The sequence below is a fragment of the Pinus tabuliformis genome, chromosome 3_1 (genome assembly GCF_031772625.1).
Source record: "Pinus tabuliformis cultivar Carrire ecotype Pingquan chromosome 3_1, CPIR1, whole genome shotgun sequence".
Classification (NCBI taxonomy): Eukaryota; Viridiplantae; Streptophyta; class Pinopsida; order Pinales; family Pinaceae; genus Pinus; species Pinus tabuliformis.
Genome location: NC_142301.1, coordinates 895,560,911 through 895,587,107, shown reverse-complemented (window position 1 = coordinate 895,587,107; position 26,197 = coordinate 895,560,911). Strand labels below are relative to the sequence as shown.

Genomic DNA, 26,197 nt, shown 5'->3' with positions numbered 1-26,197 from the left:
GAAGCCGAAATTAATATTCCTGCACAACATTTAAAAGCTTTTGCCTTAATCCAAGCAGGGTCCCATAGGACCGCAAGACCACCCGACTGGCCATTTGCTTCAGTGGCAACCATAAACCACGAAGGGAACATTCTCCTAAAGAAAGCTATAGACACATAGTTGGGGTGCATGGTTTCCTGTATAAAGATGATTTTAGGATGAGCTGAAAAGAAAATTTCTTTGAGCGCATTGTATTTAGGAGATGCACCCAAGCCCCTGATATTCATTGAGGCAAGGAATGTCATTTGGATGACTCGCCAGCCACACATGCTCTAAGAGGCTGAAACTCTGTTGAATCCAGAACAGGAACTTCCACTAAAGATAAATTTCTCACGCCATGCTCAAAAACAATAGATCTCCCTCTAAAATGGGGGCTACCACCCTTATGTTTCTTTCTGACAGTAATATTCTTTGCTGATTTGGGACTAATGACAAGATAGGACGGGCTGGAAGGTTTATGAATGGTCAAAGGCTCAAGTTCCAGAGATTTTCTATGGAGGAGAAAGTCAATATCACTGTCGAATCTATTGACCGGGGACTCAGAAGACGAGTTAACCGGAGTAGACATGAGAATAGGATCTTTTCCCTTTGGATCAGAAGAAAGAGATTTGACAGGAGTCGGAGATGAGGAGGAGATCTGAATAGGAAGAGAGCCGACCACGAGATCCCTTTGATTCATAGCAGGAGGAGAGGGAACCGGAAATTCCTCCAGGGGCTCAGGAATAGGAGAGCAAACAAAAGGAGATGAAGTGAATGTATCAGGTCGACCTAGAGAATCTTGAAGAGAGCAGCAAGGATCCGGCTCGATATGAGGGACATGAATAGGTGTATTTTGAGACAATAATTGGCCGGGGGCCAATTGCTTCTGATTATTCTTTTGCGAGATCTCCGGAAAACCAAACGAATCTGGGGAGCGCTCGGGTTCAGACCTCCTATCTTGCTTCATAGAAAATCTCTTGTTCCTTCGGGAGAGACGATGACTGCAATTTTTAATCAGGTGTCCCGTTTTATGACACAAGGAACACCTAAAAGGTATTCCCCAAAAATCTAATCTTTGATGGATTTTGAAGCCGCCCCATGCTATCTCGATATGGTCAGGATAACCTCCTTTGTACGGCTTCTCTATGAGGACCCACGCAATACGCTTGTCTTTCTCACCTCTGCACCAGGGGTCTACATAAACAAACTTGCCAATCGAATTCCCAATCTGAGAGAGAGATTCCACCGACCACAGTTCCAGAGGCAAATTCGGAAGTTTTACCCAGATCAGGCTGTTCGATGGAGTATTCTTTAAAGGATCAAAACCAATATACCATCGAGAGAGGGACAAGAAGCTTCTGCCAAAAACCCAGGGATTATGAAGAATAGTTTCTAAATCAGAAGCTTTTAAGAAATGGAAAGAGTACCATTCCTTCATCAGACGGGAGATGACAAGAGTATATCCGATCAGGGGGGACCATTTGTCAGTCAGCCACTTCCTCATATCCGCATCACCCATTTCAGGGAAATGCCATTTCCCAACCAGAGCAAGACTTTTCAAACTGTTAATACGTTCAGTAAGAATGGCACAGTCCAAAGAAATGGCCTTCGGAGGAGGTACTGTTTTGACAGGGTTTTTAGACTTGTTGAAAGAAAGGTCGGGAAGCCCATCCTCTCTGGCATATACCTTTCCTTTTTTCAAAACTCCCGAAGTGTGCTCCGTAGGACAAGGAGGATTTGTATAATGCCAGGCAGGATTGATTATCATATCTTCCACCGTGGCTTGCCAACCTGTACAATTTGAAGATTTTATCCGAGCCTCCTCAACTTGGATAGAGGCCTTAATGAGAGCCCGTGTGGCGAATGAATCAGATCCATCCGCCATTTTGGAGGGAGATAGGACGCAATAAAGCCGACGGATACCTAGACCATAAAAAGAAAGCGATAAGTACGGGAGAAGACCAATCCGTAGATCCCTTCTGAACAAAATCCCCAGATGGAGAAACTCCTAGAGAAAAAGATTAATGAGGACAGCTCAGGAAGGATCCAATCCGTAGATTCTATCCTGACATAAGGACGCAGCAAGATAAGAATATTTAAGAATTCTGCAGAAAGAGACTCTCAGGATTCGGAGGATGGAAGACTCCAGAAGGGGAAAATGAAAGCGATAAGACCATCATTCTTGAAACTCCTATTGAGAAGACAGGAGAGGTCAGTTCTCCGCCGTCATTCGAAGACTAGAATTGAATGAAAAGGATTAAAGAAGCTGAAACGGATGAAAATAGGGTACAGATGAGTACAGGGGACACAACGGGTTAGAATAGAGCCAGATTACTCTCCGGAGAATTTTGAAAAACCCCCTTTACATATCATCGGGAAAAAAAGGCAATGACGGAAATTAACTGGTAATTCCGACAACCATCCAGAACAGGAAACCTTTGAAGCACCCAAACCAGAGTAAAACAGAAAAAACTAAGCAGTAGAATGGTCCTGACAGTCAATGCAGCAACAGTATAGCTGAAAAATGCACCACCATTTACCAATTCTGATGCGGAAGTCTCAGCACGGACTGTAAATAACTATAGAATTCTTAATCTTAACAATTAGTGACTTCAGCATATTTAGAAAACCAGGAGATACAGACCATTATCATATAACACCGCGATTATTAGCCTTATTCCTACGCCATATAGGTTCCTATTATGGGGCTAGTTTATCATGCTTCAACTTTTACGGAAACCTTTTTGATGAAACTACCATCTAATAACAGAAACAAACAGCACTGAGGAAAGATAAAAACTGACCTGAAGAGCTTCACCGAGAGCAGCGAGAGAGAGCGTCCATGAGCAAAACCGATAACTCAATCAGATAGAACGAAGGGAGAAGACAAGAACAGGAGCGCTCACGTTGAGAAACCCAGAAAAAGACAGGGAGACACCGAGGCCACAAGGCCCGGGGTCGGGAAAAACGGAAAACAATCTCTTTGCAGACTTTATATAGGACTTTCGAAGAGAACAGATAAACCTGCCAGGCGTCCTCAAGGCAAGCTGCAAAGGTTCCGAAAACGCCACTCCAGCAATACCATGCATGAAGGATGATACGTGGCAGAAAAATGAAAAGGAAACCATGCAGTTTGAAGCTGGCACGATCTCGAAAGGCTGTAAGGTGGCATAAAAATCCCCAGGAAAGAGATTGGCTCCCACCGAAACGGAAGCCAATCAGCTGCTTGTCTCGAAATATAGAAAACTGGGCGCTAGTTAGGATCCCCCGAGGTGCGCGAAAGAAGGCTAAATCCTGGCAGGTGGTTGGCTCCTGTGAAAGCTAGAAACTCCCTAAGTCGCTCCTCTCTCCCGCGCTCTGGCTAAATTTGTTTAAAGAACAATTTAATTAATCTATATTCATTTTAATTTAACATTCATTAAGTTTCTTATATATATATATATATATATATATATATATATATATATATATATATATATATAGATATATATATAGATAAGAAAAATATGTAATATATATATATATAAGAAAAATATGTAATATATATATATATATATATACGAGAAAAATATGTAATAATTAATAAAAATCTACTTTCACTTAAAATTTGTTAAATATTTATTGATTTCCATTAAAATATGTCGTATATTTATTAAATGTAAAATCTATTAAATACAAAGTACAAAAAGATGAGATCACGAGTAAAAATCTAGTCTAGCTCAACAACTTATTTTCTAATTTTCAATTTTTAAAGTCTTTTATTCATTTTATTCTTGAAATTAACCTAGTTTTACTTGGGAATATGAGATTATACTAAATTTTTAGTTGGTATGTTTGATCCAAAGAAAAATACATGCAATCACAATTTCCAATGAGTTAAGAACATTTAATAGCAAATAATTTAATGCCAACAGCTTATTAAGAATTAGGATTCATTTTCTTATTGTTAACTAAAATGAAAGTGAATTAGAGAAATCACCACCGAGTCCCCCAAGCACAACCATAATTTTAACCTAAAGCAGTTATTTGCAGCAATTTGCTCAATATTTCACGTGCGTGTTTTTCTTCAATATAGCTCATATTTGCATTATGATAATAAAGGGGAAAATATGACACTTCCAAATTTGCTCTTCTTCATGTAATATTAACAGCAAAAAAACAAAGCACTTGAGTGCATTGAAGAAGACAAGACACCAAGTAAACCCCATAAATATGGATATGAATGAACAAAAGAATATCAACGTACAAACATGTCTATAAGTATAAAGTTATCTGTAAGGTTACTTGATGTAATCTAAATTTTTCCTATGGAATATTGTTAAAATGCAGACATTGTTGAACCAAGGAACACATCCCCACAATTGTGATACCTACGGGAGTTTAAGGTTTCCAAAGGATGTGAATTACAGGGATACTAGTAGGTTTCTAAAGGATGTGAATTACAGGGATACTAGTAGGTTTCAAAGGATGTGACTTATATGGATACTGGAATCTATGCAGGAAAAAAAATCTCCCCAAGACATGTTACCTTATGTTCACGCAGCCAACAGAGTTAACTACACCATTCAAAGCAAAGTGGAATTTTTGTTGACCTTTATAACATAAGGATGTAGTATATCTCAACAGATGAGAGAAAGTACAAATTTAGGATGAATTTGAAAGAAAATGGCATCTAATCCAAAGATGGAGGCCCTCTTTGTTAACAAAAATAACCATTTACAAACTAAAAAACAAATAGGTTTATTGTATTGCAAAGAACTAGGAATAAAACAGTGACAAGAGAGACAGACGAGGTTCACCAAAATGTTGTCATTTGGGAGCATTTCCAGCAATGGTAATGCCTTGAACTGCTTCTCAAAATCGATGTTATTGTAGTAGTAGTTGTTACAATTGATGACATGCTTTGTGTTATAACTGCCATGTACAGTACCAACATTGGCTCCAACTTTGACAAGTTTCCAAATTAGGTTAAATTGGTTATCGTTAACTTCCTTAAACTTCCCATTTGATTCCTCTCACCCAATTTAACTTCTAAGTAGGAAGTTTTAGGCTCTCGACTACTAATATTGTCACCTTTAGTTGGAGAGTAATGCTCCAATGCAAATAAATGTAATAGCTATTATGTAGGGATTATGTTATAGAGTGTAGACAACTCTAGGTTTAAGAGTGTAAATATGGCAGTTGGTTACTATAGAGGATTGAGCCTTCCAGTAGGAATTTACTAGTGTAGAAATGGATGTATTTGTGAATAAAAAAAAAGTAGATGTGTCGCATTTCTAGTCTCTCGTTTGCTGCATTTGCCAATTAACAACCTAGTATCAAAACTTGGTCATGCCTAACTCCCTTCAGAGAGGAGCATGGATCATGGATCTGTCAGAAATGCAATCCTCATTGGAGTAGGAATAGATTAGAGAGTCCATAATAGTGTAGGAGTGTTTTGATTTCTACTCGTAAGGTTTGAAAAAATAAGTATGCGTTGTTGTTGTTATTTTTGTGAAAACAAATCTATGCGTAGTTTGCATAAATAAGTATGCATTGTTGTTGTTATTTTTTGTGTGCAAATAAATCTGTGTGTAGTTTGCATAAATAAGTATGCATTGTTGTTGTTATTTTTTGTGTGCAAATAAATCTATGTGTAGTTTGCATAAGTGTGGTTTCCTTGGATAAGTGAAGCCAAAGTGTAGCAAATTGTGAGTTTCTGTTTAGAAGGATTTAAAGGAAATAAAGAAGTTAGTTGCATGGAAATCTACAAAGTTTGTTTTCTGTTTTGAGCTAGAGTGTAAAGCGCACTCTTCAAAAATTGTGGACATTGTTGCAATTGTTAGGTGATTCACAACATCCAATGTAGAACCAACAAGTGATGGAGATATGGAGCGTCCACTGTAGAACCAAGAATATGTTGTTTTGTGTTGAATCTATAGTCCTTGATTTGTTGCATTTCCTAGTTTGCAACACTTATCCACTTTTTTGTTCTAATATAGCAAACTTTGAAGCAACCAATGTCCAATTTTCATCCTCTGACCTTAAGCACTGACGCTCCTCCCCAAACTGTCACAATGAGAAAGAGTCTATCATCTTAATTCAACAGATGAAATATTTAAGTTGATTCAAGCCACTACAATTAGGATATCGAGATTCCCGAACCCCAAAGTGAACAGATAAATCTTTGGATATTGCATAAACCTTTAATAAATGGAAAACAACCTAAGAACTAAAAAGATACCATTGTTACTAAAATGTCGTTTGTTCATCGAAAGCTTCCTATTTCCAAAACAACTCAAAAAATGGTTAAGCAACAAAGAACCCAGGCCTAATGCCAGGTAACCAAATCACTAGGAATAAAGCCCCAAGTGCAAAGTCGTAGAGTGCCAATTATAACTGTAATAACGAATCTCTCAATAAATATCAACATAATTGAACCAAATTTACACATAGTGATGGGAAAATGCAAACGAAGCAACATACAAGTTTCTAAAAAATACCCATTTGGAAACTGTACCTAAGAGATAAATGAAGAAATAGAGAGACATGAGGGAGGAAATGAAGTTGGACTCATTGTTTGTGGCACGCATTCAACAGGTCAAAGCATTGTTAGCTGAAGCACTCACAACTAATAATGCTTAATTCTAGTGGACTTTTTAGAAACTTAAGAAGAAAATGATGGAAAACATAAATAAAACGTCGGGATTTAGAAAATCCTTTCCTAAGACGGAATCACGAAACAAGAAACCCAAGAAAACAAGACAAACGTATTGATATCATGTTTGGTGCTGCTAAACATTGTGGAAACAGAGTAGATCTATAATCCAAGACCAAATGAAATAAAATGAAACAGATCCATGTAGATACGGATCTCCCTACCAAACTATTTGACAAATAGCTTCATGAGAAACTATCAGATTCCTTACTTACAAAACCAACAAAGAATGTTGGTAAGACATGAGAATAAACGCAAAATGCATGTCAAAATCTACTCAAATTCGCAATGTTGCAAAGGGGTCATGCAAATTTAGTCAAGTCATCTGTTAAAAGTAGGACCAAAGAGAAATAAATGTCAACAACCCGATAATGGATCCAATACTTACCAAAAGGCTTTAAATTTGACACCATTGCAACCAGTGAAAAGAATCAGAGTATTGTTCAATGCAGACACACTTTGCGTGCTCATCCTTATTTATTTATTTACCATATCTTAATATTCCAAGTTGAGGAGACACAATTCAGCTCATCTCATCAGCACAAGTAATGTCTACCATTTCCATTACACAAGTTCGCTATCTTAAAGGTGTCCGCCATAGGGATTTCATTTAAAGAATAATCTCCAACCATCATGTAATCACTTTTTGAGAAGACACAAGTTATTTTTTTCCCTGAAAAAATTTCTAATTTCTATTCAAAGATAGAACCAAAGTTACATTCTTCATGTGTTGAACCATTGTTGCCATTATAAATCGGGCATTCAGTTTCAAAATCAGAAACTTTGTTTACCTTTTCAGCAACAAAAACACTTGAGTAAATCATAACTGTGTCTAAAAGGATCAGCTAAACTTCTACAGAGTCGTGAATATTACAGATTTAGATGGAAACACAAAGCTTGCTAGCATCTTCATTTAATTCACTGTAAATATGAGTGTGTGAAAGAAATTCAAAAGAAGAGACAACAATATTAGTTGATCCCTTAAGGGATTATAGTATAATCTTAAAGTTGGCATCTCCCATTCATAGAATTTATCACCAAAGATGAATCTCCAATACAATGGAGGATAGTACATTACTTTTCACTAACAAGAGAAAACAACAGCTTTAATTCCATTAATTCAAATATATTTTTTGTCCTTGAACCCAACTTAACTTTCTACCTTAGGTATGGGAACTTTTGTCAATTGCTACATTTTACCGATTTCATCATTCCCACTTCTTCATCAATTTCCTTTTCTTGCTTTTCATCTTGGCTAAGTATCTCTGCACGAAGAAGCTCCTTGAGTTTTGGGTCGCCCTATTTCAGATACCTATAACTGAATAACTTTTCCCTGAAGGCCAAGAGAGGGTCTTTCTCAATTAATTACTCCCCTTTATATGCATCTTTCAAAAATATTGTCCAATTCATCTCGATGCCTTCCAAATAAAAGGAATGAGACTACTCCTTAACTTTATGGTAGGTGTCTTTTCCCAGCTTGAAGTCATCCTTGAACTCCACCACATGATGTATGGAGGCCTTCTTCTCTAGGTTAAATCTAAGAAACTCATGAATCAAGCCCACTCTATACTTCTTCCCCTCTAGAGACTGCAAGTTCAAATTGGAGTTGTTAGAATATCATGAAACCAAAGGAAGTGTATTGCAAGCATTCAATATCTACACGTCATCCTTGCTAGTAGGGAGACGCTTATCATACTTTACGAGAATCACAAATTCCTTTTTAGCTTTCTCCTCATTACCAATATAACAAGCCTCAAAGGCTGTAACTGCCAATGAAGGATCCATCTCCCACTATGAAAGTTCTAAAATTCAACGACCATGTTCTTCAACAATTTGGAAAAATTGTGGGTATTCTTTAACTTTGTATCTTAAATCATCTGGAGGACCAAAGATGTGCCTACAATGGTGGAATTTGGAAATTGCGATGCGTTTGTCTGCAGACATCGTGATTAGTTTTCTCATTGTATCCATCTGGGCTTTCTCTCTCTTTCACGATAGTTTTATCTTCTTCCAAAAGCTTCTCCATTAGGCTAGTGAACCCAATCCACATTTTGTTGTCAATGTGTCTGTAAATCTCAAGTAGGGCTAGATGTCTCTCAACGTACCTTGTGACCTTTCTTCCTCTTGCAAAAACCAATTCCCTGTACATTTTCCCAGCCTCATCTAGATGGAGTACCTATTCTGGTTCATTTTTTAGCCACTCTTTTCATTTTGTCAGAAACCTAAAATAATTGCCTCTCTCCACTATGTTTTTAAAGGCTATAATTCTATGTGTCTTTGTCTACACCTTCTTTCTCATTGGTCCCTATTTTTTCTTCTTAGATCTCTTAATGTGTGAAGCATATGTCAACATAAAGACATGTTGTGAGGCTTTGTTTTCAAATGGGTTTTCTAGGGCTAAACTCCAATTTGATCTATGAACAAAACCCAATGGATTCCGGGCACAAAGCAATATTTTTTTGCAGGAAAGTCCATACCCATGTTGAGAGGCCACATATTTTCTGTAAGTTAACAGAATCTATGGTCCATCAAACAGATTGATACTGACGAATCACTTAAACCCATTTCACCTCTGCTAAAAATAGACCGATATAGTCCTCATTTTCTCCCGTCTTAAACAAATTATTCTCTCATTCTTGCAACAATGGTGGCATCTTCGAAAGCAGTAGTCGTGAGGGACCACGAGGATAAATGTTTCAAGTTTTATGTACAAATGAGGCCCCAATAGAGCAAGGGGTACAACCACAGATCGTTTGATATCCTACATATTCATATGTAGACAACATTTTTCTTTTAAAATGATATTTGGTTCGAATATGGGGTTTGGTGAGGACCCACCCAACACCAATTACAAGTCTTCCATAAGACCATTCAGTCTCATATATAAGGCCCAGGTTTCTATCAAACTTGCAAAGAGGAAATAATTAAAAAATAAAAATTATTAGAACCTTAAGGCAAAGTATTTTCCTAAATTACCAAATTCTAGGGGTAAGAACTAAGTAATGAAAACTATCCCTCAAAAGTGTTACACCATGACCATAACAGATTTTGATGACACCATCAGACCTAACTTACATTATATACTTACCATAAAAGAAAGAAATGACATCAAGGGCTAGATTTAACCAAAATACTACATATCATGCTTAATAAATCTCAAGATATCATAAAAATGTGTAGGTGTGCATAATCATAGACTAATCACACCACTTTTAAAATTTAGAAACCTACAACTCTAGCAGAGTCTTCATTTAATACACAACACAAAATTTTCCCTTTTCATATGTGAGATAGTCTACAGTGTTAAGTAAAGTAGTGAGCAATCAATTTCACAAGCATGTCAACAAATAGAACACTCGTAATAGTAGCAAGTTGCATGACCTCGTGCAACCAAGAATATTTTCACATATATTTATGTAGTTCATGAATCATTTAGTACATTCACATAATGTTGGTATTCCAACTTATCCATAAGAACATATAAAACTACTTTTACATCAAGGATGGAACAATTTTCAATGACCATTTAGAATAAATGTTGAGCCACAAATTAGCCAATAATATAACATTCAAGTTAAACATTCACATTCATATATATACAAATAATTACATTTATCTACCCAACCATAGGCCAAATACACCACAATCTTTATCTTAGCTTACCACCCCTGATCAAGATTCATGCTTAATGGGATGCTTTCTCAGGGAAATTCAACCAAGGCTTAGTTGGGTTATTGCTCTATTCCAGGAGTATGAATCCACATTATAGGTGGTTTATCAATTGTATTTTCAAGGCAAGCAATACAAGAGTTTGTATCGTTTCTGGGTAGTTTATCAACTTACTTAGCAAGCACAAAATGATTATCAACTTCCTTAGCAAACACTTAATGGTTTTATCATCCCTTTTCAACAAGCACCCCAGTGGTTAGCTACCCTTCCTAGTATTTTATTAGCCTTATAACAATCACCTAATTGGTTTATTAAGCCTTCAACAAGAACTTAGACGCTTATCAACTTACTTAGCAAGCATTTCTGGTTCAATTCTCCACTGAGCCTCCCTTTGGAAATTCATGTTTTGGACACCACAATACAGTTTCCATTCAGTAGATATATATCATATATTAAGTTTTATTGTTTATTTATTGTCCATAGCCCAACAAACTTACCTACAAAGCAAGTGGAATTCTAGCTTGTGAGGTTTTTTGTGAGTGAAATTAATAATAATTGTATTGTTGTTGTTAAGGATATTTTTGACCCTAAAGGAAAACTATACAAGTTATGTGATCTCCCTAAGTAAGATCCAAGACCCACTACAATTAGACATGATTGGAAATTGATACAAAATTTGGCATGAGCAACTTAGACATCTAATTTTTTGAATTATGAAGTTGATGGTAGATTTTAAGTTGGTTAATGGACTACCTAGGGCATCTCATGACGGAATATGTAAAGGTTGTGTGCTTGAAAAGAATCACCAAGTTGAATTTGAGATTATAAATCCTCATAGAGACAAAAAACTAGTTGGAACTTATCTACATTAACATTTATACAATGAATCAACCATCATTAACTTGTGCAAGGTATGTTTGACCGTCATTAATGATTTTTCCAAGTATACTTGGGTATATTTTTTGAAAAATAAGGATCATGTCTTTGAAAAGTTCAATGAATTTGTGGAATTGACTAAAAAGAAATGTTCTCAACTTGTGAAATGTCTAAGATCTAAAACTGGAGGAAAATATGCAAGCTAAGAATTTGAGAACTACTTTCCATGGCATGGTATGTCTTCGCAAATATCTATACTCTATACACCTTGGTAGAATAATTTCATTGAAAGGAAGAATCAAACCTTGGTAAAAAATGCAAGGTGTTTTCTTTAGACCAAAGATATGCTAACTAGATTTTGGGAAAATCTAAGGTTGGCTATTGATCATATTATCTTCTAGACATGAGCTTGACCAAATATGTTTGGGATAAAATTTCTCCTAAGAAATGGAATGGAAGGGAACCTTTAATAAGACATCTCAGAACATTTATATGTATAGTTTGGGCTCATATACCAAATGATGAGAGAAATAAGTTGCATCTGAAAAGTCATTATTATGGTGGTATGCTCTAATGATTCATAACACTATAGGTTGTTTGATACAGTAAAAAAGGAAATTATTTCTTGGAGGGATGTCATCTTTGATGAGTAGGCTTTAGGATTTTCTATGTTGAACTCCTACTCTACATTTTTAAGAGCAATCCATTTGAAAATTTCAAGAATTATGAGTTTATTTACTACTACACAATGTTGACCAATGTGTTAACCAATTTGTCCACTGAACAATGAACTCATGTAACAAACTTTCCTTGTAGTGGACCTTCTAGAATAGAGGTAACTACAAGAAATGGATTTCGTGATCATTTTTCTATGAAATCATGGATGTAGAAACTCCTTCCATAAGGAAATTAGTCCTCCTTGATGGGTGAATAAGAAATTTTCTCTCACTTGTGTTGATGAAGGAAATGTAACTAAATAAGGGAACATTAGAGGTCATACATAGCAAGGGAGTGTTTCCTTGATGGAATATGTGATAGAGATACATTATCCTTATACATATGCAAATGCACATGGTCAACTTGATAGGGAAAATGTTATGAATAAAAGACACAACCCTTTGGTGTAGAATAGAACTTGAGACCTAGTTCTATAACCATGTGATCTCAATCTTGATGCTTTCAATGCAAAGAAGTTGGAGGAATCACCTTGCAGGAGAAATTTTATCCGCAAGTGGGGCCTAGTTTAGAGAATCGGTGTTTGAAACCTTCCTAGTAAATTTTGAGGAAATAAATGAATTTTATCAGGGGTAAGACTTTCCCGCTTGAGAATTCAACCATGCAATACTATTCTACACTTAGAGACCTTTTCAAAGGTGTAAGAATCATATCAACCAAAGTTCGTATGCAAAAGTTATGCCTCCCACAAGTTGATCTATCATGTTTAACCACCATGGTATGAGTGGATGCCACATCAACCTATGTTATTCATGTATATGAGGCTATCCACACGAGGACTATGAAGCATACTCTAGAAGATTCAAATATCTAACTCTAGTTGAGAGTTACGTTATAACCAAGCCACTAAGAGGAAAAATGGTTACATTCTATTCAATTGTATCTTGTTCCATAATATAGCAAAGAAACTATGAGTGAGAGAGAATAAATGAGGGATTTAGTGTCCTATATCAACCTATCAATCCATAGGTTTGAAGTGACTCCATATAGAGTTCATTCTTCTTTGTACTTGCATTATTTCTATTCGAGGAAAAAGAGAGCAAAACAGTCTCACCTTCCAATTGGGTTTTCTTCCATAAGGGTTTCCCAAAGCATAAATTTGTATTCATTGGGGTTGATTTGTTATTGTATTTTGTTATTCTCTATTTTCCACATTTTATCTATATCATGCATAAACAATAACAAAATAAGTAACAAATCTAGAATATAAAGGAATTTAACTTTCATAGGATAGATTTCATATTATTTTAGATTAAGTTTATTATACAAAATGTCTAGTGGAGTATCCACAATAGTTTATAGATCATATTTGTATAATAATAGGTTTATTTGGGAAATTGTGTGGGAATTTGCAAGGGATCCAGGAAGCAATGTAAGAAAAAATTTGCAAAACCCTAACCATAGATGACAAGTTTATTCACAATAACCCTTATCTGACAAAAGAGAAAGTTGTGAGGCTAGGGTTTTCAATATCAATGGAAATATGAACCCCCTTCTAGTGACTCTAGAAAACAAGATTTGGATTCGTAGAAGATGGAGGTGTCGGTCAATTTAATTATGTCTTAAATTTCATTATGTTAAATTATCAATCCGAGTGAGTAAACTTGTGAAGTATACGACACAATATACGTTAAGAGTTTAGCTTTCAATTCTAATGGGAATAAATTGCAATGAAAGAAATTTCTACTCCATGAAAGTGAGTAAATTCTATTCTATGAAACTAAGTAAATTGACATGAAAGGAAATATTAATCTATGAAAGCGATAGAAATCTAATCTAGGAAATCAATGTAAATCTAATCTAGGAAAGCAATAGAAATCTTAATCTAGAAAAGCAATAGAAATATTAATCTAGGAATGGAAATCAAATCTAGGAGAGCAAAAATTTAATCTATGAAAGTAGGTAAATCTAATCTACTCAATATGATCATTTCACATATAAAATAAAGTTGTTACTACAATCATTAGTATCTAGTCACTTATAGAGTTCTATGTTGTATTGCTCACACTTGCGAGAAATTAAAATGATAGAAATGTAAAGGCATTGAAAGGTAAATAAATCAAATTTTAAACTAAGTGATCATTATAATGTAAATTATTTCTTAACTAAAAATATTAGAGAATTGTGATGGATTAAAAAACTAGGTTGATTTAGATTTAGAAAGAGTGATTTCTTCTTTAATTTGATGGACAATTCAAATTCTTTCTTCTATTGTCACATTTGTTGGCAGCGACACAAAATATGGAAAAATCCATTTGAAAGATACAAGAATGTCTCCAAAACCATGCATTGTTTTGAAGAAATTCTTGTGAGTCACCTAAATGGGCTCATTCCATATTTTAGTTTCTCGATATCTATCTTAGTTTTCCCATAAACTACATCAGAAGATGACCGTTTGAAAATTGTTGCTAGTCTACATCACCATCTTTGATCAAGTGTTGAAAGCTCCTACTTGCAACACTAAGCAAAGTGATACCACTCATCTGCAAAATAAACTAATTTAAAACATAAGAAAACTAGTCTAAACTATATATATTATAAAATTACATTTTATAACAAAACATGAATATAAAACTATAAACTAAATTACACAAGAACTTATAAATGCGTTTTATTCCATCACAATTTGGCTGTATGCTTCAAGAGTTCATCCCTTTGAATGGATAAGGCACTCCTATTTATACAAAAACTAAGATAACTAATTAATAAGTGTAGATCCACAAATGTCTCATGTGGTTACAACCATGTGTAAGTAATATTTTTACATATACTCTCACAAATCTCTCAAATATTTTTGATTGAAAATATTGCTAAAACTTACATGATTCTTCTCTATTGAATATGCTTGAATAATTATCTTCAAATATTCATCAAATCTTTAAAAAATGAAAAGGAAATTCGAATTTGAGGCAAAGTAGTCAAATATGACTTTGTTGAAGTCTCCAAATATGCCTACAAACATCACAAAACTCATCCAACTTTTAGATATAAGTGAAAACATGCTATTTTCTAATATTTAATCATAAATCACTCAAAATATTAAAATAATTGATTTGGAAAATAATAAATCTAAACCAATATATAATCATAAAAATGGTCTTAATGTAAAGTTATAAAATAACTGAATATGATTAAAAGTGAAGGAAAAGAATGTGAAAAAGATGACATTTTGAGACCCAACAGGAGGTTCCAACTTAAAAGTAAGGTTCAAGGGAAAATCAAAGGAACATGAAGACCTGAAAAATCAGTCAAAGAAAGAACCCAAGAAAGAGTAGTTGAGTTTGAGTGACATTTTATTCACATTCAATATCCAAGATGGAAGAAAAATTCAATATAACACCATACCAAGATGAGATCAGTGCCTCAAAATTGAATCATTAGTTGCAACAATTATAAGCATATTTAAGTGTTCACCACATAGATGAGGAGAAGAAAATATCATTTTCTAGATTGAAATTAGAGGGCCATGCCTTCTAGTAGGAAAATTATACGTAGAAACTTAGGTTGGAGGGTGATCCCCTGTAACTAAGTGAGGACATTAAAACATTCATAAAGTTTTGATTCTACCCTATTAGGTATGTAGAGGACCAATGGATCTGATGGCACTACTTCATGTAGAGGCAAGGGAAAAATGTACAAGAGTATGTCACTAAATTCAAGAAAACAACCATCATGGTAGGTATTTATACCAAGAGTCTAGTTGTAATCCTGAAGTGTACAAAGAAGTTAATGATGTTCAAGCGAAGAACTGATGGACGGGGCTTGTGTATAAGTACAATACCCGTAAAATATAAGCCAAAATAAATGATAATCAAGTGGTTCAAATCAAAGAGAGTTGCCAAAAGCTTCCAAGGAAGGGAATAAGAAGTGGAAAGGGGAAAGTATAAGAAGAAAATAGCATGCGCATTAGTGAAAGGATCCTAACAATCATTGGAATCACTACAATGATGGCCACATGGAGCAGAAGTGTTGGAAACTACATCGAGAGCTAAACCCAAAGAACTAAAAGAAGGATGGGAAGAAAATGAATCTTCTAGCCATAGATGCAAGCAATCACATCATTGCAGAAGGAGGTGAATTTGGGTACCCTCCATCATTAGGAAGAGAAGGAGATGACCAAGCTCTTCCACATTATGATACAGTTCAAGAATACCAATATTGATGCCCTTTTCAACTCAAGGTCACAAAATAATATCATAACAATGGATCCAGTCAAAAATATTTAATTGAAGGCTTGAGGTCATCCTATCGTGTATCCATTAGAATAGGTAAATAAGGATTTAGAACTCAAGGTAACAAAATAGTGTAGAATAAAAGCATTTATCAATGTTGATTTTATTGATGAAGTAGAATTAGATTCAATACCACTTAATGTATCTGGAGTCATGTTTGGTAGTCTCTACATGTATATTTGATATGCAATCTTCATGTGGATATCCAAGTAGTACCACCTTATCAAGGATGTAAAATTAGTCATCATCAACATGCACAAAGGCAATTCTAATATTCCACTTGTAAGTGCCAACCAAGCAAAGAAATTGATTAGTTCTAGTAAGAAACATGTTTAATTTTTTATAAGAGAAGATTTGTCTAGTGAACAGTTAGTAGGGGCAAAGTCATCCTTGGAGGGGTGCACTAAAGAACATAAGAAAGAACTGGAAGGGTTTATACATGAATACATGGGAATGTTCCATGATCCTAAGGGGATTCCACCCAAGGAGAACTAGAGCATGAAACTAAATTTTTGTGGGACTCTCCATTTCCCAACATTTGGTTGTGTGGACAATCAATTAAAGAACTAAGCAAAGTGAACAAGAAATTACAATAGTTATGGGAGTAGGGTGTGATTTGACCAAGTAACTCACATTGTGGGTCACTTGTAATAATTGTCCCAAAGAAGGATGGGAATTGGAAAATTTGTGTTGATTACAAAGTGTTAAACAAGATTACACTCAAGAATAGGGACACCCTACCTAGGATTTATACTTTGTTAGATCAGTTGCAGGAAGAAAAATATTTCACCAAGTTGTATTTAAAATAGTGTGTCACTAGGTTTAAGTCAAAGAACAAAACATTTAGAAGATTACCTTCAAAACCAAAAAAGGTTTGTATGAGTGGATAGTCACACCATTTTGTCTATGCAATGCATTAGCTACATTCATGAGACTAATGAATGATGTAATACACTCTTATCTATATTCATTTGTTATTGTTTATTTGGATGACATGTTGGTTTACAGTGCTACCTAGGATGAGCACATTTCACACTTGATTCAAGTGTTATAGACTTTGAATAAGCACCAACTACTAGAAAACATCAAGAAAATTGATTTTTCGTAGAATTATTTGATGTATTTATGCTATGCGATTGGTGGAAGGGAGATCAAGATAGATCCTGAAAAGATGGAGGCCATCATGAAGTGGCCAATTCCTACAAATTTCTTTGAATTTAAGATTTTTGATGGTATAACATAGTACTGGAGGAAATCCATAGTTTTATATTCAATAAAAGATACAACATTCCACACCATACTAGTGAGTGGAAAGAGTTTCTAGTGGAGGAAGGTTCAACAAAACTCCTTTGAAGAGTTCAAAAAGAAAATTAGTTAAGCAACAGTTCTTGTGTTACCAAACTTGTAGTATCCCTTCAAAATGGAGATTAATGTGAGTGACCATGCCATGAGGGTGGTCTTAATGTAAGGATGAAATCCTATATGCTACCATTATGAATTATTTCATGGGGTAGTCATAAACTACCCTATTTATGGAAATTATCTCTAGGCTCTAATACAAGTTATCAAAATGTGCAAATGTTGTCTAATGGGAAAGGATACCATGATCCACATAAATGACCAACCACTACAGTATCTATAAACCCAGAGTAAGATATGAAAAACAATACACTATAAGTGGATGGGGTTCTTACATTAGCCATCAAGTACAAGAAGGACATCACAAACAATTTTGTCGACATGTCTTCAAGGCCACCACATAAAAAAAAACATACCTTTGGGAACTTTGATGCACATGGAATATTTTACCCATGATCCATATAGAGAGGCATATACATAGTATGAGACTTCAAGGAGGTGTTTTAGCAATTATGGAGCTACAAACATGTAGAAAATGGTGACAAAATAGTTGAATATCATCTCCAAAATGGGTTACTCTACAAGTTGGAAAAGCTCTATGTTCTTAAAGGTGAGGCACTGCAACTAATCAGAGAGGCTCACACCTCCAATGTTGTTAGTCATTTTGGTGTAGGGAAGATAGTGCCCAACTTACAGAGGTATGTGTACCAACCTAGAATGCAAGAAGATGCGACAAGGTTCATTAAAGGGTGTATACTTTGTTGTACCAAAAAGCCTAGTAATAGGAAACAAGATCCATAACATCCCTTACATATACCCACTCATCCTCGAGAAATAATTTCCATGGATTTTATGGGAGTTTTACCAACCACTAGGAAGGGATGTCATTACTTGTTTATTAAGATGTACATTTTCATGCCCTATAAAAATTCCATTAAAAGGAAATAAGTAACAAACTTATTCTCTAAACAGGTTTGGGTGCACTTTGAGATACCAAGGAGTGTTGTTTCAGACATAGACACCATATTTCTTAGTGCATTTTGGAATACATTGTGGGAGAAGATGGACATGAAGTTAAAGAGTCAAAATCATTCCATCCATAAAATATATGATCAAATAGAAGTAGTCAATAGGACTTTGGTGCGTGTAAATTGAGAATTTAAGGAACAAATATGAACATGGTGAATGTGAAATATGCTTTAGACATGGAATTTTATAGCTTAAAGTTGTCAAGTGGTCACTGTTGTGACATTTCGTAAGGTAAACAATATGTATTTCTAAATATCTAAATACAAAAATAAATGTATATCTTATGTTATTCAAAAATGAGCCTACTTAAGGAATTTGGAGAGTGAGCCCTTTAGAGTTTATTGGCTTAATAGACTTGATGTACGTACATATATAAATAAATAGTGAATGACATTGGGTCTATACGTTTCAACTAAACAAGTTATAGTAACCAAAAACTTTTCAAATGATATGGTGTTAGAGTAAAAATAGTGTCACAACTTCAAACAACGACTTGAATTGTTGGTTATGCTTATGGCTTGTTGGTTCTAGATATAAGTTGATTTTTGTGTAACATTTTGTTTTACCCAATATTTAGGATGAATGTTAATAATATGTCATTAAAGTGGGTGGTTGTGATATTCCAAAAAGGACCCTTTAAGGCATTTCATCAGTTGGCCTCAAAGAAACTTCTCTGCCAATTCATGGATGGACCATTTGGTAAACTGTTTTTCAAAATAAAGAAAGCAAAACATGAATTTGGATACATTATATATCTTTTGGAATTTATGGTAATAAATATGAATGAATGGAAACTCTACTCAAAGTGACATTTTACAGTGGTCTATTTCTTCAAAGTTGAAATTGTCCTATATTTAAAGAATCAAGATAGGTGTTGCACAATGGCAAGATGTTCATGATGGAATTTCTTGTATAAAGGTTCAATGGATGAAGGTTCAAAAAAACTCCTTTGAAGAGTTGAAAAAGAAAATCAGCTAAGCAAAAATTCTTTTGTTACCAAAGTTTTAGTATCCCTTTGAAATGGAGATGAATGTGAGTGGGTGTATGATGGGAATGGTATTAATGTAAGGAGGAAAGCTTATATGCTAACATTATGAAGTATTTCATGGAGTATTCATCAAAAAATTTAATTACGACAATGATCTCTATGCTCTCATACAAGCTATCAAAATGTGAAAACACTTTCTGATGGGAAAGGAGACCATGATCCATATAAATAAACAACCACTACAATACATGGAGGCCTAGAGTAAGATACAAGAAATGATACAGTACAAGTGGATGAGGTTCTTACAACAATTTATTTAGTCATCAAGTATAAGAAGGATCACAAAGAAGTTTGTTGACATGCCTTCAAACCACCCACATCAAAAGTAAAATCTTTGGGAACTTTGATGCACATGGAATCTTTCACCCATGATTCATATAGAGAGGGATATACATAGTATGAGACTTCAAAGAGGTGTTTTAGCAATCACAGAGCTATAATCATGCAAACAATTATGACAACATAGTTGACTATCATCTCCAAAATGGGTTACTCTGCAGGTTGGATAAGCTTTGTGTTCATAAAGGTGAGCGACTACAACTAATCAAAGAGGCTGACACCTCTAAGGTTGTAAGTCATTTTGGTAGGGAAGATAGTGGTAAAATTACAAAGGTATGTTTACCATCCCATAATGCAAGAAGATGTCACAAGGTTCATTAGAGGGTGTATACTTTGTTGTACCAACAAAACTAGTAACAAGAAACAAGATCTATAACGTCCCTTGCCTATACCCACTCATCCTTGGGAAAGAATTACCATGGATTTTATGAGAGTTTTACCAACAACTAGGAAGGGATATGTTTACTTGTTTATAAATATGTACATTCTCATGCCCTATAAAAATACCCTCAAAGGGAAAGAAGTAACAAACTTGTTCTTTAAACAAGAATGGGTGCACTCTGAGAAATTAAGGAACATTGTTTCCAACAAAGACACCATATTTCTCAGTGAATTTTGGACAACACTACAGGAGAAGATGGCTATGAAGTTCAAGAGGTCAACAACATTCCATCCATAGAAAAATGAGAAAATAGTAGTCAATAGGACTTTGGTGCATGTAAATTGAGATTTTAGAGGAGAACAAATATGAACATGGTGAGAGAAATCTATTTTAGACATGGAATTTTATAGCTTAAAGTGGTCAAGTGGTCACTGTTGTGATATTTCCTAAGGTAAACAATCTATATTCCTAAACAAAAATAAATGTATATGTTATGTTATCAAAAATTGAACCTACTTAAGGAATTTGGAGAGTGGGTCCTTTAGATTTTACTAGCTTAATAAACTTGATGTAGGTGCATGCATAAAATAAATAGTGAATGAAATTGGGTGTATAAGTTTCAACTAAACAAGTTTTGGTAACCAAAATCTTTTCAAATGACATGTTGTTAGAGTGAAAATTGTGTCACAACTTCAAAGGAGGACTTGAATTTTTGGTTGTGCTTCTAGCTCATTGTTTCTAGATATAGGTTGAATTATTGGTAACATTTTGTTTTCTCCAATATTTAGGATGATTTTTAATAAAATACCTAGTTGTTAAAGTGGGTGGTTGTAATATTTCAAAAAGGGCCCTATAAGGCATTTCATAAGTTGGCCTCAATGCAACTTCTATGCCAATTCATGGGTTGACCAATCAATAAATTATTTCTCAAAAGAAAGGAAACTAAAAATGAATGTGGATACATTACATATCTTTGGGAATTTATGGTGATAAATATGAACTAATGGAAACTCTACTCAAAGTGACATTTTGTAGTCATCTATTTCTTCAAAGTTGAAATCATACTATGTTTAGAGAATCAAGAGAGGTGTTGTATAATGGAAATATGCTCATAATGGAATTCCCTATATATAAACCTTTTTTAAACTAATTTTAATATTTTAATATTCATCTCTAGAACATTGGATTGCTATCTTGGATAGCCATTTGAGCAACTAGGAATCTCACTATTGCCAATTATGAAGAGAAATTGTGACAATGCCATTGGGATATGGTGATTCATCGATATATTTGTGCAAAACAAATAATATTTTTTACTTCATCTCCATTACCTTAATTTATATAAAGTTTATTGGGAATATTATCATCTTGGTCATAGAGCCATTCTCTGTTATCAAAATTTTATGGAAACTTTGTAGGAGGGTTGTTTTCTATCTATCTCTTCTAAAGTATAAACTTTTCAAAGTTATCTTTGTTTTATGTTTAAACATCTCAAAGGAGATGAACATTGCAAGGAAAGTACTTGGAAATATCATTGATTATAGTGAAAAAGGGAAGTTGTAAAGTATTGACATTGAAGCACACCAACTTTATGTGGACTTAAGGAGAACCAAGTTTCCCCTCTCACTTTTTTAAATTGGTAAAAGATCAAATAAAACTAATAGTTGCTATAACATGATATTTTATATTCCTTCTTGATATGCCTTATGAATTTATCCATATAAATATTATTTTCATAATCCAAGCCTTTGCAATGAGATGAGGAAAGAGGTTTACCACTCACATGATCATGTGATATATGTGTATAGTTTTTAGCCTAATTTATTATATCAATTGAAGCCTTTTATTATATACTCAATTTTATTTGTTAGTTGAGGAGCAGTGTGACGTTTATGAGGCAATTGTTTTGTGGTTGTGTATTATTGAGACAACATACTAATTAAGAGAGAGGATAATATGAGACAGAGAAGAGGAGGTTGTAGCAAATGTGTTACATGTTGTATCTCTTCATTTTTCTAGATGGAATAAAAGGAAGAATTGGCTATTTATCCACGGACATATCTCAAATTTGGTGAACCACATATATCAATATCTCATTTGTATTGCTTCATTCTGATGTTTTATTTTTTCATTCATTTTAGTTTTTATTGCTCTATGATTTTACTCCTAAAAATTGGTATCCAATCCAAAGGTTTATTTGGCTTATAAAACTCACATGAAAGGAGGGTTCAAATTTCAGGTTGGGGGAATTGCGGAAAATGGTTTTAGGGTAAGGAAGTTTAATGGCCAAAAGCATTATTGTGTCTGAAAGCATTATTGGCTTTCAACATTTTGAAAGAAAAGACAATACAAGGTTTGATGAAGGCATTAGATAAACTTTACGAAAAATCGTTAGGTTCCAACAAGGTATTTCTTATGAAGCGTTTATTTAATATGTAGATTTTAGAAGTTGGGTTCTTTTTTATCATTTAAAAAGTTAACATGATCACCATTTAGCTAAGATTCGTAGGAGTAAACTTTGATGATGAGGTTATAGCTCTTTTTATTTTGTGCTCATTGCTAGAAAGTTGGAGTGGCCTAGTCATGGTTGTGAGTAATTCTATCTTTGGTTCAAACACTTTAAAGTTCAATGATATTGTAGGTTTTATACTTAGAAAGGAAATGTGATGGAAAATAATAGTTGATATGTCAAGCAATGATTTGCCCATAGAAATAAGAGGAAGACAAAGGGAGAGATGAAATAGCATAGGGGACCATAGAAATTATAATAAGGATAGAGCCAAATCTCGACGGAGGCTAGAATGTTGGCATTATGTAAAGAAAAGACACAAGAAGAAAGACTATTGGTCTCTAAAAGTAAAAAAAGAAAGATGGACAATATGAGAATTATAAGGAAGCAAATGCAATAGGTGATGTGTTACAAGATGCTTTAATCCTTTTAGTAGATAACATTTTTTTATTCTTGTCTAATAAACTCAGGGGCTTCATTTCATGCCACTCCCCAAAGGAAATATTTTCAATACTATGTTCAAAGTGATTTTGGGTAAGTTTATTTGGGTGACGATGAAACATGTAAAATTATTGGAAAGGGTAACGTATGGATAAAATTATAGAATGGAAACTTATTATTGTATCATCTCTTGGTAACTCTTATTATTACTTTAGTTTTACTAATGATGAAACTAGGAAAACTTGGGATCATTGCATTAGAAAAAATATGATGTCTTTGGTACTTTTAAGAAATGGAAAGCTTTAGTTGAGAATGAGATTGGAAATAAGTTGAAGTGTCTCATATCAAATAATGGAGACGAATTGCAATAAGGATTTTTATAGTTTCTATTCATACCATGGGATTTGTAGAGATAAGACAATTCTAGAAACACTACATGAAAATGGTGTGTTAGAAAAGATGAACAAAAAATCATGGAACATGCAAGGAGTATGAGATTACATGCAAGATTTACTTTACAGTTTTGGGAAAATGTTTTGGATACTACTATTTAATTAATATGTTATCACCCAAGAAAAAATTTTAAATTTTTCACATCAGTTCGATTGTTTGTCAAAGGGTTGGTGTCAATTTTGGGTCTAGTCTTTTCATCTGGTTTTAGAGTCTAAATAGTTTGAATAGGAGTCTTGTCAAGTGTATTGTTGGTATGTATAAAAGGGTCACTTCTCTGTCTTAGTCTATCATTGGTCTCACATCTCACATGGATATCATATGTCCAAACTCGTTTCAAAGCTGAAATTGTCTAGGTGATTTCGTAGCGCCTGTAATCATTTTAAAGTGGTTTCGCAGCGCAACATGTTTTAAGTGATTTCGTAGCGCATAATTCATATTTTGTACTCGCTGCGCTACGAAATTGGGGATTTGTCCTAATCCATAGCCAATCTTACACAGCTGTCATATCCATCAAAATCCATTATCAGTGATCAGCTTATACCCTTTGCCTGTCAATTCGACCGCTTATCCTTATCATTAGGTCATTAGGTGTCGTCGTAAGCTCAGATTGCAAGTTTCAAAAGAAGATATAGAATCTCGAAGCCTCAAAGTTCATGTAGCTGTGAGTACATGCTCACACGTTGGTGGTCACAAATATGTTGGAAACCTTATAATATACGGTTCAAATGTTGATGGTGAAGTTACTGGTCACTGGTGTTTACAACTGGCCAGCAGCACTTCAAATGAAATGGAGACTAGCAAGGCTGAAGGTTCAGATCCCGCTCCAATAGACACAACTTCTATATTGCCTCCTTCTAATCCTCAGTCACCTAATGATCATTCCACATCAAGATTTTCGCCATATAGAGTTTTTCAACATGGGCAAAAAGCTTCAAATTTTCACAACCCTCAGCTCCAGAGATTGCACAACCTGTGGATGGTAAGAAATCTCCATTTGGTCGCTTAGCCAGTGGATTAGGTATACGATCATCTTCTAAGATTCCAGTTGTTGACGATCCTATGGAAGATTCAACACAAGTTGCAGTCACGCAGGAAGGTGCACTTGGGACCATCACAAAGGGATTCTTGGACACGTCAAAAAATGAAATGAGGGCTGTTCAAATCAAAGCTCGGCACATTGTGTCACAGAACAAAAGGGGATATCAGGAAGGTGGTTTTGATTTGGATATGACATATATTACCGAAAACATAATTACTATGGGTTTTCCTGCTGGCGACATCAGTTCTGGTATTTTTGGATATGTGCAGGGGTTTTATCGGAATCATATGGAAGAGGTTATGAAGTTTTTTGAAAGTCATCACAAGGGAAAATACAAAGTGTCCAACCTTTGCTCTAAAAGATTATACGATGCTTCACTGTTTGAAGGGAAGGTTGCTTGCTTCCCCTTTGATGACCATAATTGCCCTCCAATTCAACTCATAGTATCATTTTGTCAAAGTGCGTACTCATGGCTGAAGGAAGATATTGAGAATGTAGTAGTTGTTCATTGTAAAGCTGGCATGGCTAGAACAGGGCTCATGATATCGAGTCTTCTTCTTTACCTCAAGTTCTACCCCACTGCTGAAGAATCCATTGCTTATTACAACCAGAAACGGTGTATAGATGGCACGGGTCTTGTTCTTCCAAGCCAAATTCGCTATGTAAAATATTTTGAATGAGTTCTCACATATTTCAATGGTGAAGTTCAACCTGGTAGGAGATGTATACTTCGGGGATTCCGTCTTCATAAATTCCCTTACTGGGTTCGACCATCTATTACAGTATCTGATCATAATGGAGTTCTCTTTTCAACAAAGAAGCATCCGAGGACAAAGGATATGATGCCAGATGATTTTTGGTTTAGTGCACCAAGGAAAGGAATCATGGTATTTGCTTTGCCAGGAGAAAGGGGTCTTACAGAGTTAAGCAGTGACTTCAAAGTTCACTTTCATGATCGTCATGGTGATTTTTACTGTTGGTTAAACACAACAATGATGGAGAACAGGCAAATTCTAAACAGCACTGATCTTGATGGTTTTGACAATTGTAACAGTTACATTGTCTCTGTATGGCATTTTGGCAGAAGAAACATTACACACTTTTCTCAAGTGTGATGGTTCAGTGAATTCCAACTTTGGACCTAGAACAACAAAATGAAGTGGCCCAGATTCTGGCATGTTTGGCTCACTGAGAAATGGTTGTTGGTTCTAAATATGTATATTTTGTGATGATGATACCTCTAGAATGGAACCTTGGACAGGAACTATGTCAGCCATTGTATTTTTCTATGAAGATTAACTGCAATACCTTTGACGTGTGTTTCTACTCGTATATCTCCTACAAGAAGCTCAAAAGAATTCACAAATTGAA

At 34.8% G+C, this 26,197-nt stretch overlaps 1 long non-coding RNA gene and 2 pseudogenes across 1 annotated transcript in view; 1 reads left to right on the top strand and 2 right to left on the bottom strand.

The window, feature by feature from the left end:
- Positions 1–26,197, bottom strand: part of LOC149190514 (uncharacterized) — a 276,387-nt gene that overhangs the window by 66,357 nt on the left and 183,833 nt on the right. The gene's annotated exons all lie outside the window — the stretch shown is intronic.
- On the bottom strand, positions 2,388–9,068 carry LOC149190516 (protein WHAT'S THIS FACTOR 1 homolog, chloroplastic-like; annotated as a pseudogene).
- On the top strand, positions 24,575–26,092 carry LOC149190515 (phosphatidylinositol 3,4,5-trisphosphate 3-phosphatase and protein-tyrosine-phosphatase PTEN2A-like; annotated as a pseudogene).